The sequence below is a fragment of the Leucopleurus acutus genome (assembly GCF_964270905.1).
Source record: "Leucopleurus acutus genome assembly, chromosome: 2".
Lineage (NCBI taxonomy): Eukaryota > Metazoa > Chordata > Mammalia > Artiodactyla > Delphinidae > Leucopleurus > Leucopleurus acutus.
This window is the reverse complement of record NC_139143.1, coordinates 84,455,422-84,469,535: the sequence shown is the minus strand read 5'-3', so window position 1 is coordinate 84,469,535 and position 14,114 is coordinate 84,455,422. Positions and strand designations below refer to the sequence as shown.

The 14,114-nt window shown below is 40.5% G+C and overlaps 1 pseudogene across 1 annotated transcript; it reads left to right on the top strand.

Annotated features, from left to right (window-relative positions):
• The first annotated feature begins 10,181 nt into the window (after positions 1-10,181).
• On the top strand, positions 10,182-11,885 carry LOC309957513 (asparagine synthetase [glutamine-hydrolyzing]-like; annotated as a pseudogene). Its single transcript has one exon. The product of its transcript is annotated as an asparagine synthetase [glutamine-hydrolyzing]-like (transcript).
• Positions 11,886-14,114: the final 2,229 nt, after the last annotated feature.

The window sequence follows — 14,114 nt, the reverse complement described above, 5'->3', positions numbered from 1 at the left end:
CAAGTGTTTTAATCCCTCTGAACCTCTGTTTCCTTATCTCTAAAAGAGAGATAATAAAAATACCTAACCTCATAGGTTGCTTTAAAAATTAAATAAATTAATGTATGTAAAACTCTTTGAATAGTCCATGCACTAAGTGTTCCTGTTATTATTGCGGTAACAAAGCGCTTCTGAGAAAAAGTTCTAGAGATCTATTGCACAACAACGTGAATATACTTAACACTATTGAACTGTACATTTAAAAATGGTTAAGACAGTAAATTTAATGTTATAGGTTTTTTACCACAATTTAAAAATGTTTTAACCCTTAGGAAAGCAGAAGTTTTTAACATGGAATTTTTTTTGGATGGAGCTTTATTTATTTATTTATTCATTTATTTATTTTGGCTGAGCCATGTGGCTTGCGGGATCTTATTTCCCCGACTAAGGATGGGACCCGGATCCCTGGCAGTGGAAGTGCGGAGACAACCACCGACCGCCAAGGAATTCCCTGGAATTTTATAAGATATTTACTTTCAAATCTAGAGACTCAGTGGTCTTTTTCTTAAATTGTACATAATTAACAAATGCCTCTTCATTGAAAAAAAATAATAAAACCCTTCTGAGAGATAATCCTGGAAGTTAACGGAGAAAGAAAATCCTCCAGTGGGTAAAATTTCAAGTAGAATACATCATTGGCTCTTTTGGGAGAAGACACAGAGGATCTATACTGATTCATGTGCAAGGTCAGTGATTTGGCTGGGTGGACAAACTTAGATGGAACAAAATCAGAGGGTTGGGGAAAAGAGGTTTGGGAAGAAGTCTTGTGAGTGGACCTCTTAGGAGGGCCCCAGAACACAAGAATATTTGTGTCTAGTAGAGCCACACACCACAAGGTCGTCTCCCTAGAGGCTGCTCCTGGTGGTCAGATGGGTAAGGTGAACCCGCTTTATGGATGTCATTCTGTTTCTCCCTGAGACATTCTATGAACCAAACAGCTGTGGTGGCAAGGACACAGGCTGTATGTGGCCTTCACAGGAGGGACCGCCCCTTACCAAGTCAGACCTAGTGGGGGCTACTGCTGAAGGTCAGCTTGGCCCACAAAAGCTACCAATTCAGCCCACCTACTTGATGAAGGGTGCTTATGTTAGCTCTCCTCCAACAAGGAAGGGGCAGAAATTTGTTCTCTCTAGAAGGCAATTATGCATTTTAAGCCTTGGATTTATTTTCCCTACTCCCATACATCTGCCCACCCCTTACCATCTGTGGACATTCCAGATGCCTCATACGCTATCGTGGCTCCCCACACGCGTGGCTTCTGACCAAGATCTCACTGTACAGTGAAAGAGTGTTGACAGTGTCTAGCACGTGAAGTGCTCTGCAAGTATTAGTGTAACCAAAAGTGGGGTCCAGCTGCTCAGTGCTCAAAAGTCCATAAAGAGGCAAGTTGTTGGAAAGGAAAGTTTGCTTTATTTTGGAAGCTGGCAACCGGGGGCAGGGCGGGTAGGACTGTGCTGTTTCTGCATGTAGCCCCTCCCCCTCCCCTCCCCTCCCCCTCCCCCCTCCCCCCTCCCCCCCACCCCCACTGACAATCAGTGGGCAAGAGCTTTTATAGATGTAGGGAGGAGCTACATGCAGAAACAGCACAGTCAGCTCTGACAGTCATCTTGAAATTGGTCATGCGGTGGTCTGACCAGCGTCGTCTTGATTTAAAAAAATATATTTATTATTTATTGTTGTGGCTGTGCCTGGTCTTAGTTACAGCATGTGGGATCTTCATTGCAGCATGCATGTGGGATCTAGTTTCCGGACCAGGGATCGAACCCGGGCTCCCTGCATTGGGAGAGTGGAGTCTTTACCCACTGGACCACCAGGGAAGTCCCTAGATTGTCTTAAGTACAGTTAATCTTCAGTTCCAGGGTTGGTTTGTTCCCATTTCCTTGAGGCCAATTCTTGGAACTGTGGCATCTTATGTCATGGCTACAGTCTGGTCATCATGTAGTTAACTTCTTCCACCTGCTGGGGGTTTCAGTATCTAAAAGACAGCTCACAGGATATGGCTCTGAATGTTATCTACAGCCTTTGAGAAGGAACTAAAGGTCCTTGACTTTGCTTACAGACTAAACTATTATTGTTTTGTCCTGTTTGACTGCTTTTCTTTGCTTCTGCATTTTCTCACTTCTCTGATTAAACTTATTCTTTGGCTAAAGATTTTCCACAGACAAGAGGCAGGCGGAGGACATGGTGGGGAAGGACCATAGGGTCCTCCTCCATTTCATTAGCTCATCTAATCTTCACAGAAACCATATTAAGCTAAATACCATTATTATCTCCATTTTACAGATAAGGAAACTGAGTTACAGAGAAGTTTTATAAATGGCTCAAAGTCACAGTAGGTAAGTGAGTGGTGAGGCCAATATATGAATCCAAACAGTTTGGCTCCAGAGTCCATGTTCTTTACCCTGGAAGGCCCATGGGAGTCATGACTCTTATGTACTCCATCCCTCAGAAGCAGTTGGCTTTGTAGAGACTGAGTTATGGCAAAACCCTCTGCGAATGGAGTGCTGACCCCAGAGTGGAGTGCAGTGTATGCTCTGAACCAGCAGCAATTCTATGGCACCATTTCTTTCTCAGCCAGGATACATGGTGGCCCCAGGAAGAGGGTGATAGAGGTGGGAGTGGGGCCTCTAACTACTACACCTAATAACCCATTCACAACATTTTTGCGTGTAGCCCCATGACTCTGGGCTTTGCTGGTTTAGAGGTTTGGTATCCCAAGGAGGTTTGCTTCCACAAAGAGGAGACACCAATAGGCCCATTGCACTGGAACATGAGACAGAGACCTGGCCATTTGGGGCTTTTTAAGCCATTGAGTAAACAGGCAAAGAAGGGGAATAAGACGTTAGCTGGGATGATTGATCCTGATGATTTAGAGAAAATAAGGTTACTGTTACACAGCAGGGTCAGAGAGGAGGATGTGTGCAACCCAGTGGCACCCCAGGGATATCATATACCATCATGTCCAATGGTTAAAGTTAACAGAAGACTAAACCAGCAGAAGCAAGATAACAGCTAGTTATCCTCCAGGAGTGAAGGTTTAAGTCACTCCATGAGAAGAGAACCCAACCATCTTAAGTCCTGGCTGTATAACATAGTGGTTTGGAGCCTGAGCTCGGGTACCAGACTACATGGATTTAAATCTGAGTGCTAACACATGCTGGCTGTGTACCTGTGTCTACTTTAGTTTCCACACCTGTAACATGGGGATAATAATAGTTCATATCTCAAACAGTTATTTTGAGAATTAAAACTTATAAAACACATAGAACAGGGTCTGGCATGTAGTAAACACTCTATAAATGTTAGCTATTATGAAGACAAAGGAATGAGAAGCAACAGAGGAAAGTCATAAATACCAGTGACAGCCTCAGGCTCAGTTGTGAAAATGAGAACAGTACAGGAATGTTTATACCAGTTTTATTTGTAATAGCCAAAAACTAGTCAGAAACAATCCAGGTGTTTGGCAGTATGTGATTGAATAAACTGTGGTGCATCCACACCATGGTAGATTGCAGCAGTAAGAAGAAATGAACTATTGCACAGAGAAAGAAACCATCAAAATGAAAAGGTAACCTACGGAATGGGAGAAGATACTTGTAAATCGTCTATCTGATAAGAGGTTAATGTCCAAAATTTATAAAGAGCTCATACAACTTAACTGCAAAAACCCAAACAATCTCATTAATAAATGGGCAAAGAATCTGAATAGACATTTTTCCAAAGAAGGCATACAGATGGCCAACAGGCACATGAAAAGGTGCTCAGCATCACTCATCACCAGGGAAATGCAAATCAAAAGCACAAAGAGGGCTTCCCTGGTGGCGCAGTGGTTGGGGGTCCGCCTGCCGATGCGGGGGACGCGGGTTCGTGCCCCGGTCTGGGGGGATCCCGTACTCCGCGGCGGGAGGGCTGCGGCGGTGAGAGGCCCGCGTACAGCCAAAAAAAAAAGCACAAAGAAGCGCCGGTGGGGCACAGCTACAAGTGGAGGCACGCACCACGGTCCCGGGCAGGCAGCCCTCAGCCATGGCGCGCGGCCTCCAGCTCCTGCTCCTGAGCTGCGCCTGCAGCGTGGCGCCCCCTGCCCGGGAGGTGAAGGTGGCCTGTTTGGAGGATGTGGACTTGCCTTGCACTGCCGGCTGAGACCCGCAAGTTCCCTACGCGTTCTCCTGGGCCAAGCTTACAGACGGCTGTGTAGAGAGGATGGAGGTGTCCCAGGAAGACCTGTGGTACTCTCAGCAGAGGGGCTCTTCAGCGGCCCCCAGGGAAAGGCTGTATTCCCTGAGGTTCCGAAACACTACTAGCTACAACTCGGGGACCTGCAGGTACTCTCTGGGAGATCCAGAAAGGCAGAGAAAGTTAAGTGGGACCGTGATCTTGAAAGTGACAGGATGCTCTAAGGGATGCAGACAAGAGACTTTTAAGAAATACAGAGCTGACACCGTGGGGCCAAGGACACTGGCAGCAGAAGTCCTGGGAAGTACTCCTTGGCGTGAGCCTTCCCAGAGTCTGTCATTAGCCCCACCAAAGAGCCCAGGTAGACTCCAGTGTTGGGTTGCCTCAGGCAAAACAACAAACAGGGAGGGAACCCAGCCCCACCCATCAACAGTCAGGCAGATCAGAGCTCTGGTGAGCTCTGCCCACCAGAGCAACAGTCAGCTCCACACACCACCAGTCCCTCCCATCAGGAAACTTACACAAGCCTCTTAGATAGCCTCATCCACCAGAGGGCAGACAGCAGAAGCAAGAAGAACTACAATCCTGCAGCCGGTGGAACAAAAACCACATTCACAGAAAGACAGACAAGATGAAAAGTAGAGGGCTATGTACCAGATGAAGGAACAAGATAAAAGCCCAGAAAAACAACTAAATGAAGTGGAGATAGGAAACCTTCCAGAAAAAGAATTCAGAATAATGATAGTGAAGATGATCCAGGACCTCGGAAAAAGAAAGGAGGCAAAGATTGAGAAGATGCAAGAAATGTTTAACAAGGACCTAGAAGAATTAAAGAAAAAACAGAGATAAACAATACAATAACTGAAATGAAAACTACACTAGAAGGAATCAATAGCAGAATAACTGAGGCAGAAGAACGGATAAGTGATCTGGTAGACAGAATGGTGGAATTCACTGCTACGGAACAGAATAAAGAAAAAAGAATGAAAAGAAATGAAGACAGCCTAAGAGACCTCTGGGACAACATTAAATGCAACAACATTCGCATTATAGGGGTCACAGAAGGAGAACAGAGAGAGAAAGGACCAGAGAAAATATTTGAAGAGATTATAGTCGAAAACTTCCTTAACATGGGAAAGGAAATAGCCACCCAAGTCCAGGAAGCGCAGTGAGTCCCATACAGGATAAACCCAAGGAGAAACACACCAAGACGCATCGGCATGTAATCAAATTGGCAAAAATTAAAGACAAAGAAAAATTATTGAAAGCAGCAAGGGAAGAATGGAAAATAACATACAAGGGAACTCCCATAAGGTTAACAGCTGATTTCTCAGCAGAAACTCTATAAGCCAGAAGGAAGTGGCATGATATACTTAAAGTGATGAAAGGGAAGAACCTACAACCAAGATTACTCTACCCAGCAAGGATCTCATTTAGATTCGATGGAGAAATCAAAAGCTTTACAGACAAGCAAAAGCTAAGAGAATTCAGCACCACCAAACCAGCTCTACAACAAATGTTAAAGGAACTTCTCGAAGTGGGAAACACAAGAGAAGAAAATACTCCAACCAAAAGACACAGGCTTTCTGAATGGATACAAAAACAAGACCCATATATATGCTGTCTACAAGAGACCCACTTCAGACCTAGGGACACGTACAGACTGAAAGTGAGGGGATGGAAAAAGATATTCCATGCAAATGGAAATCAAAAGAAAGCTGGAGTAGCTATACTCATATCAGATAAAATAGACTTTAAAATAAAGACTGTTACAAAAGACAAGGAAGGACACTACAAAATGATCAAGGGATCAATCCAAGAAGATATAACAATTATAAATATATATGCACCCAACATAGGAGCACCTCAATACATAGGGCAATTGCTAACAGCTATAAAAGAGGAAATCGACAGTAACACAATAATAGTGGAGGACTTTAACACCTCACTTACACCAATGGACAGATCCTCCAAAATGAAAATAAATAAGGAAACAGAAGCTTAAATGACACAATAGACCAGATAGATTTAATTGATATTTATAGGATATTCCATCCAAAAATAGCAGATTACACTTTCTTCTCAAGTGCACATGGAACATTCTCCAGGATAGATCCATCTTGGGTCACAAATCAAGCCTCAGTAAATTTAAGAAAATTGAAATCATATCAAGCAGCTTTTCTGACCACAACGCTATGAGATTATAAATGAATTACAGGGAAAAAAACGTAAAAAACACAAACACATGGAGGCTAAATAATACGTTACTAAACAACCAAGAGATCACTGAAGAAATCAAAGAGGAAATCAAAACATACCTAGAGACAAATGACAATGAAAACACGATGATCCAAAACCTATGGGATGCAGCAAAAGCAGTTCTAAGAGGGAAGTTTATAGCTATACAAGCTTACCTCAAGAAACAAGAAAAATCTCAGGTAAACAATCTAACCTTACACCTAAAGGAACTAGAGAGAGAAGAACAAACAAAACCCAAAGTTAGCAGAAGGAAAGAAATCATAAAGATCAGAGCAGAAATAAATGAAATAGAAACAAAGAAAACAATAGCAAAGATCAATAAAACTAAAAGCTGGTTCTTTGAGAAGATAAACAAAATTGATAAACCATTAGCCAGACTCATCAAAAAAAGAGGGAGAGGACTCAAACCAATAAAATTAGAAATGAAAAAGAAGAAGTTACAACAGACTCCACAGGAATACAAAGCATCCTAAGAAACTACTACAATCAACTCTGTGCCAATAAAATGGACAACCTGGAAGAAATGGAAAACTCTTAGAAAGGTATAGCCTCCCAAGACTGAACCAGGAAGAAACAGAAAATATGAACAGACCAATCACAAGTAATGAAATTGAAACTGTGATTAAAAATCTTCCAACAAACAAAAACCCAGGACCAGATGGCTTCACAGGTGAAGTCTATCAAACATTTAGAGAAGAGCTAACATCTATCCTTCTCAAACTCTTCCAAAATATAACAGAGGGAGGAAGACTCTCAAACTCATTCTACGAGGCCACCATCACCCTGATACCAAAACCAGACAAGGATGTCACAAGGAAAGAAAACTACAGGCCAATATCACTGATGAACATAGATGCAAAAATCCTCAACAAAATACTAGCAAACTAGCAAAAATAGCTAGCAAAAATAGCTAGCAAAAATAGAATAGCAAAAATAGAATCCAACAGCACATTAAAAGGATCATACACCATGATCAAGTGGGGTTTATTCCAGGAATGCAAGAATTCTTCAATATACGCAAATCAATCAACGTGATACACATATTAACAAATTGAAGGAGAAAAACCATATGATCATCTCAATAGATGCAGAGAAAGCTTTTGACAAAATTCAACACCCATTTATGATATAAACCCTGCAGAAAGTTGGCATAGAGGGAAATTTCCTCAACACAATAAAGGCCATATATGACAAACCCACAGCCAACATCATCCTCTATGGTGAAATCTGAAAGCATTTCCACTAAGATCAGGAACAAAACAAGGTTGCCCACTCTCACCACTCTTATTCAACATAGTTTTGGAAGTTTTAGCCACAGCAATCAGAGAAGAAAAGGAAATAAAAGGAATCCAAGTCAGAAAAGAAGTAAAGCTGTCACTGTTTGCAGATGACATGATACTATACATAGAGAATCCTAAAACTACCAGAAAACTACTAGAGCTAATCAATGAATTTGGTAAAGTAGCAGGATACAAAATTAATGCACAGAAATCTCTGGCATTCCTATGCACTAATGATGAAAAATCTGAAAGTGAAATCAAGAAAACACTCCCATTTACCATTGCAACAAAAAGAATAAAATATCTAGGAATAAACCTACCTAGGGAGACAAAAGACCTGTATGCAGAAAATTATAAGACACTGATGAAAAAAATTAAAGATGATACAAATAGATGGAGAGATATACCATGTTCTTGGATTGGAAGAATCAACATTGTGAAAATGACTCTACTACCCAAAGCAATCTACAGATTCAATGCAATCCCTATCAAACTACCACTGGCATTTTTCACAGAACTAGAACAAAAAATTTCACAATTTGTATGGAAACACAAAAGACCCCGAATAGCCAAAGCAATCTTGAGAACGAAAAACGGAGCTGGAGGAATCAGGCTCCCTGACTTCAGACTATACTACAAAGCTACAGTAATCAAGACAGTATGGTACTGGCACAAAAACAGAAAGATAGATCAATGGAACAGGATAGAAAGCCCAGAGATAAATCCACACACATATGGTCACCTTATCTTTGATAAAGGAGGCAGGAATGTACAGTGGAGAAAGGACAGCCGCTTCAATAAGTGGTGCTGGGAAAACTGGACAGGTACATGTAAAAGTATGAGATTAGAACACTCCCTAACACCATACACAAAAATAAGCTCAAAATGGATTAAAGTCCTAAATGTAAGGCCAGAAACTATCAAACTCTTAGAGGAAAACATAGGCAGAACACTCTATGACATAAATCACAGCAAGATCCTTTTTGACCCACCTCCTAGAGAAATGGAAATAAAAATAAACAAATGGGACCTAATGAAACTTCAAAACTTTTGTACAGCAAAGGAAACCATAAAGAAGACCAAAAGACAACCCTCAGAATGGGAGAAAATATTTGCAAATGAAGCAACTGACAAAGGATTAATCTCCAAAATTTACAAGCAGCTCATGCAGCTCAGTAACAAAAAAACAAACAACCCAATTCAAAAATGGGCAAAAGACCTAAATAGACATTTCTCCAAAGAAGATATACAGACTGCCAACAAACACATGAAAGAATGCTCAACATCATTAATCATTAGAGAAATGCAAATCAAAACTACAATGAGATATCATCTCACACCAGTCAGAATGGCCATCATCAAATATCTAGAAACAATAAATGCTGGAGAGTGTGTGGAGAAAAGGGAACACTCTTGCACTGCTGGTGGGAATGTGAATTGGTACAGCCACTATGGAGAACAGTATAGAGGTTCTTTAAAAAACTACAAATAGAACTACCATATGACCCAGCAATCCCACTACTGGACATATACCCAGAGAAAACCATAATTCAAAAAGAGTCATGTACCAAAATGTTCATTGCAGCTCTATTTACAATAGCCAGGAGATGGAAACAATCTAAGTGTCCATCATCAGATGAATGGATAAAGAAGATGTGGCACATATATACAATGGAATATTACTCAGCCATAAAAAGAAACGAAATTGAGCTATTTGTAATGAGGTGGATGGACCTAGAGTCTGTCATACAGAGTGAAGTAAGTCAGAAAGAGAAAGACAAATACTGTATGCTAACACATATATATGGAATTTAAGAAAAAAAAATGTCATGAAGAACCTAGGGGTAAGACAGTAATAAAGACACAAACCTACTAGAGAATGGACTTGAGGATATGGGGAGGGGGAAGGGTAAGCTGTGACAAAGCGAGAGAGTGGCATGGACATATATACATTACCAAACGTAAAATAGCTAGTGGGAAGCAGCCGCATAGCACAAGGAGATCATCTCGGTGCTTTGTGACCACCTAGAGAGGTGGGATAGGGAGGGTGGGAGGGAGGGAGACGCAAGAGGGAAGAGATATGGGAACATATGTATATGTATAACTGATTCACTTTGTTATAAAGCAGAAACTAGCACACCATTGTAAAGCAATTATACTCCAATAAAGATGTTAAAAAAAAAAAAAGAAAGGAGGAGGGCTGAAGTTTTCCCCTTTGCTCTCCAAAATCTTTGCTTCCTTTTAGATGACTTTATAAAACAGCTTTATTGAGATGTAATTCACATACCATAAAATTAATCCATTTAAAGTGTACAGAGCCCGCAAGTCGCAGCCTGCTCACCTCACACCCGCCCACCCCACTGGAGCCCAGAATTTCTGTGATCGTATTTGAATAGGTCACTTGGAGAGAGCCCGTAGCTCCACTGCACCATGTGTGGCATTTGGGCCCTCTTTGGCAGCGACGACTGCCTTTCTGTTCAGTGTCTGAGTGCTATGAAGATTGCACACAGAGGTCTAGATGCATTTCTTTTTGAGAATGTCAGTGGATACACCAACTGCTGCTTTGGATTTCACCGGTTTGCGGTGGTTGACCAGCTGTTTGGAATGCAGCCAATTTGAGTGAAGTAATATCCTTACTTGTGGCTCTGTTACAACAGTGAAATCTACAACCACAAGGAGCTGCAACACCATTTTGAATTTGAATACCAGACCAAAGTGGATGGTGAGATAATGTTTCATCTTTATGACAAATGAGGAATTGAGCAAACAGTTTGTATGTCGGATGGGGTATTTGCATTTATTTTTACTGCATACTGTCAATAAGAAAGTGTTCTTGGGCAGACATACCTATGGAGTCAGACCTTTGTTTAAAGGCGGGACAGAAGATGGACTTTTGGCCATGTGTTCAGAAGCTAAAGGTCTCATTACCTTGAAGCACTCTATGACTCCTTTTAAAAAAGTGGAGCTTTTTCTCCCAGGACACGATGAAGTTTTGGATTTAAAGCCAAATGGCAAAGTAGCATCAGTGGAAATGGTTAAATATCATCGCTGTAGAGATGAGCCTCTGCATGCCCTGTGTGACAGCGTGGAGAAACTCTTCCCAGGTTTTGAGATAGAAACTGTGAAGAACAACGTACGAATCCTTTTTGACAATGCCATTAAGAAACGTTTGATAATGGACAGAAGGATTGGCTGCCTTTTATCAGGTGGCTTGGTTTCCAGTTTTGTTGCTGCCATCCTGTTGAAGCAGCTAAAAGAGGCCCAAGTACAGTATCCTCTCCAGACATTTGCGATTGGCATGGAAGACAGTCCCGATTTACTAGCTGCTAGAAAGGTGGCAAATCATTGCGAGTGAACACCATGAAGTCCCCTTTAACTCTGAGGAAGGCATTTAGGTCCTGGATGAAGTCCTATTTTCCTTGATATTACATCAAGGAAATACTACATTTCCTTGCTATTTCCTTGATATTATGGTATTACAACAGTCCGTGCTTCAGTAGGTATGTACTTAATTTCAAAGTACATTCGGAAGAACACGGATAGCGTGGTGATCTTCTCTGGAGAAGGTTCAGATGAACTTACACAGGGTTACATATATTTTCACAAGGCTCCTTCCCCTGAGAAGGCGGAGGAGGAAAGTGAGCGGCTTCTGAAGGAACTCTATTTGTTTGATGTTCTCTGAGCAGATTGAACTACTGCTGCCCATGGCCTTGAACTGAGAGTCCCCTTCCTGGATCATCGATTTTCTTCCTATTACTTGTCTCTGCCACCAGATATGGGAATCCCCAAGAACGGGATAGAAAAACATCTCCTGAGAGAGCCGTTTGAGGACTCCAGTCTGATACCTAAAGAGATCCTCTGGTGACCAAAAGAAGCCTTCAGTGATGGAATAACCTCAGTTAAGAATTCCTGGTTTAGGATTTTACAGGAATACATTGACCATCAGGTTGATGATGCAGCGATGGCAAGCGCAGCCCAAAATTTCCCGTCAGTACTCCCAAAACGAAAGAAGGCTATTACTACCGTCAGATCTTTGAATGCCACTACCCGAGGTGCGCCGACTGGCTGCCTCATTACTGGATGCCCAGGTGGACTAGCGCCACTGACCCTTCCGCCCGCACTCTGACCCATTAAGAGGCCGCTGCCAAGGCTTAGGTACTCCCTGAGCTGTGGAGTGAAAGTAAATATTTCTTCTCATTATGAAGGGTAGGGGGCTTGGGGGCAGGATGGGTCAACTGCCCAGGCTTGCGTGGGTGTGAAAAAATAAAAGTCTTAAATCTGAAAGAAAGAAAGAAATAAAGTGTACAGTTCAGTGGTTTTTAGTATATTCACAGGTGATGCAATCATCAACACAATTTAATTTTAGAATATTTTCATAATCTCAAAAAGAAAATGATATCCATTAGCAGCCACTTTCCATTCTCCACCCCCAGCCCTAGGCAACCACTCATCTATAGATTTGTTTTTTCTGGACATTTTATATAAATGGAACCATATAATATGTGGCCTTCTTTGTCTGACTTATTTCACTTTGCATGATGATTTCAAGGTCCACCCACGTTGTAGCATGCATTAGTACTTCATTATATTTCATGGCCAAATAATATTCCATTGTTTGGCTATACCACATTTTGTTTATCCTTTCATCAGTTGATTGACATATGGGTTGTTTCCACTTTTTAGCAATTATGAATAATGCTACTATGAACATCTGTGAACTAGTTTTCCTATGGACATATGTTTTCATTTCTCTTGAGTATATATACGTAGGAATGGTGAGATATATTTTTCTGTTTGATTGAGGAGGGGGTTTCTTTCTCTTTCATGTTGGAGTCTTTCCTCAAATATCTAGTGATCCCTGGTGATCCTGTTTATATTTAAATCAGAATTTTCAGCACGTCCATCTCAGCCCAGCCTTTCAAGGTAGCCGTTGCCTCCAAATTCTAAGATTTTTAGGATAAGACATTCTTGCTTTACCATCTTAAAACCAAAAGTCTTATGTACATCTTAAAAATTAATTACAGAAGCAATAATTATACATATTCTTTTTAAACAATTACAGTAAAGCAAAAATCTCATTATAACTTCTTCCAACTCTATTTTCCTCTCCAGGGACCAAGTTATTCCCCTCACTCCAGCAAAGCATACTTTCTGCTTTAATTCCATTTTGATTGGCAGATTTTCTTGATCTTTTTTGTTTGTTTGTTTTTGTTTTTGACTGTGCCACGTGGCTTGTGCGATCTTAATTCCCCACCAGGGATTGAACCCTTGCCCCCTGCAGTGGAAGCGTGGAGTCCTAACCACTGGACCACCAGGGAATTTCCAAATCTTTTATTGCTTGGACATTTTTCAGATATTCCTTGAATTTTGCCCTGGAGTGTCATTATAAATAAAATTATGTAACAGTCACTTTCAACCGCCATCATGAGCCCATTAGCCCATTATATATACATGCCTAGTGTATTTCGTGTGTTTAAATTAACACAAATGGTATCACATCATTCATATCATTCTGTGGTTTGCCCTTTTCACACAACAATGTGTTATATGTTAGGTTCTTTCTCTTTAGCCACCTTGTAGTGTTTATTTGTAATAAATACATTGTATTTAATTTATTCATTTCCCCTTTGATGGGCATTTAGATGGTTTCCAATTCTTTGCTATTACAAATAATGCTTCAATAAACATCCTTGAATCTGTTTCCTTGTGCATATGTGTGATTGTCTATAGGTCATACAGTCAGTTAGCATGTATAGTTTTCAATTTTATTAGATGCTATCAAGTTGTTTTCAAAGTGCCTGCTTCAACGTACACTCCCATCAGCAGTCTATAAAAGTACCTTTCTCCATACCTTCTCCAACAGTTGATATTGCCAAATAATTCATTTCTGATAATCTTACTGGTGAAAAAATAGTATCTCCATATTTTAACTTGTGTTTTGTTAAGTGAGGATCTTTTATATTTTAATTTATCATTTGGATGTCTTTCCTATACATTGTTATTTATATTATTTCCTCATTTTCTTAGGATTGGTTATGTTTTTCCTATTGATATGTAAAAGTGTTCCGAATTAGAGTGTATTTGTTTCCCTGTCACTTATATTTTACTTTGTAATAGTATCTTGGGTCATAAATTTTTTTAAAATTTTGATATCAAATTTATTAATCATTTCCTTTACCGTTTTGAATCATGTTTTAGGAATTTACTATCATAAAATATTCTCCCAAAATTAATGTATATATTTAATGTAATTTCAATTAGATTCAATTAAAATCCCAATATGATTTGGTGGGCTTTTTTAAAGTTTTTTAAAAATCATTTATTTATCTGTTTTTGGCTGCGTTGGGTCTTCATTGCTGTGTG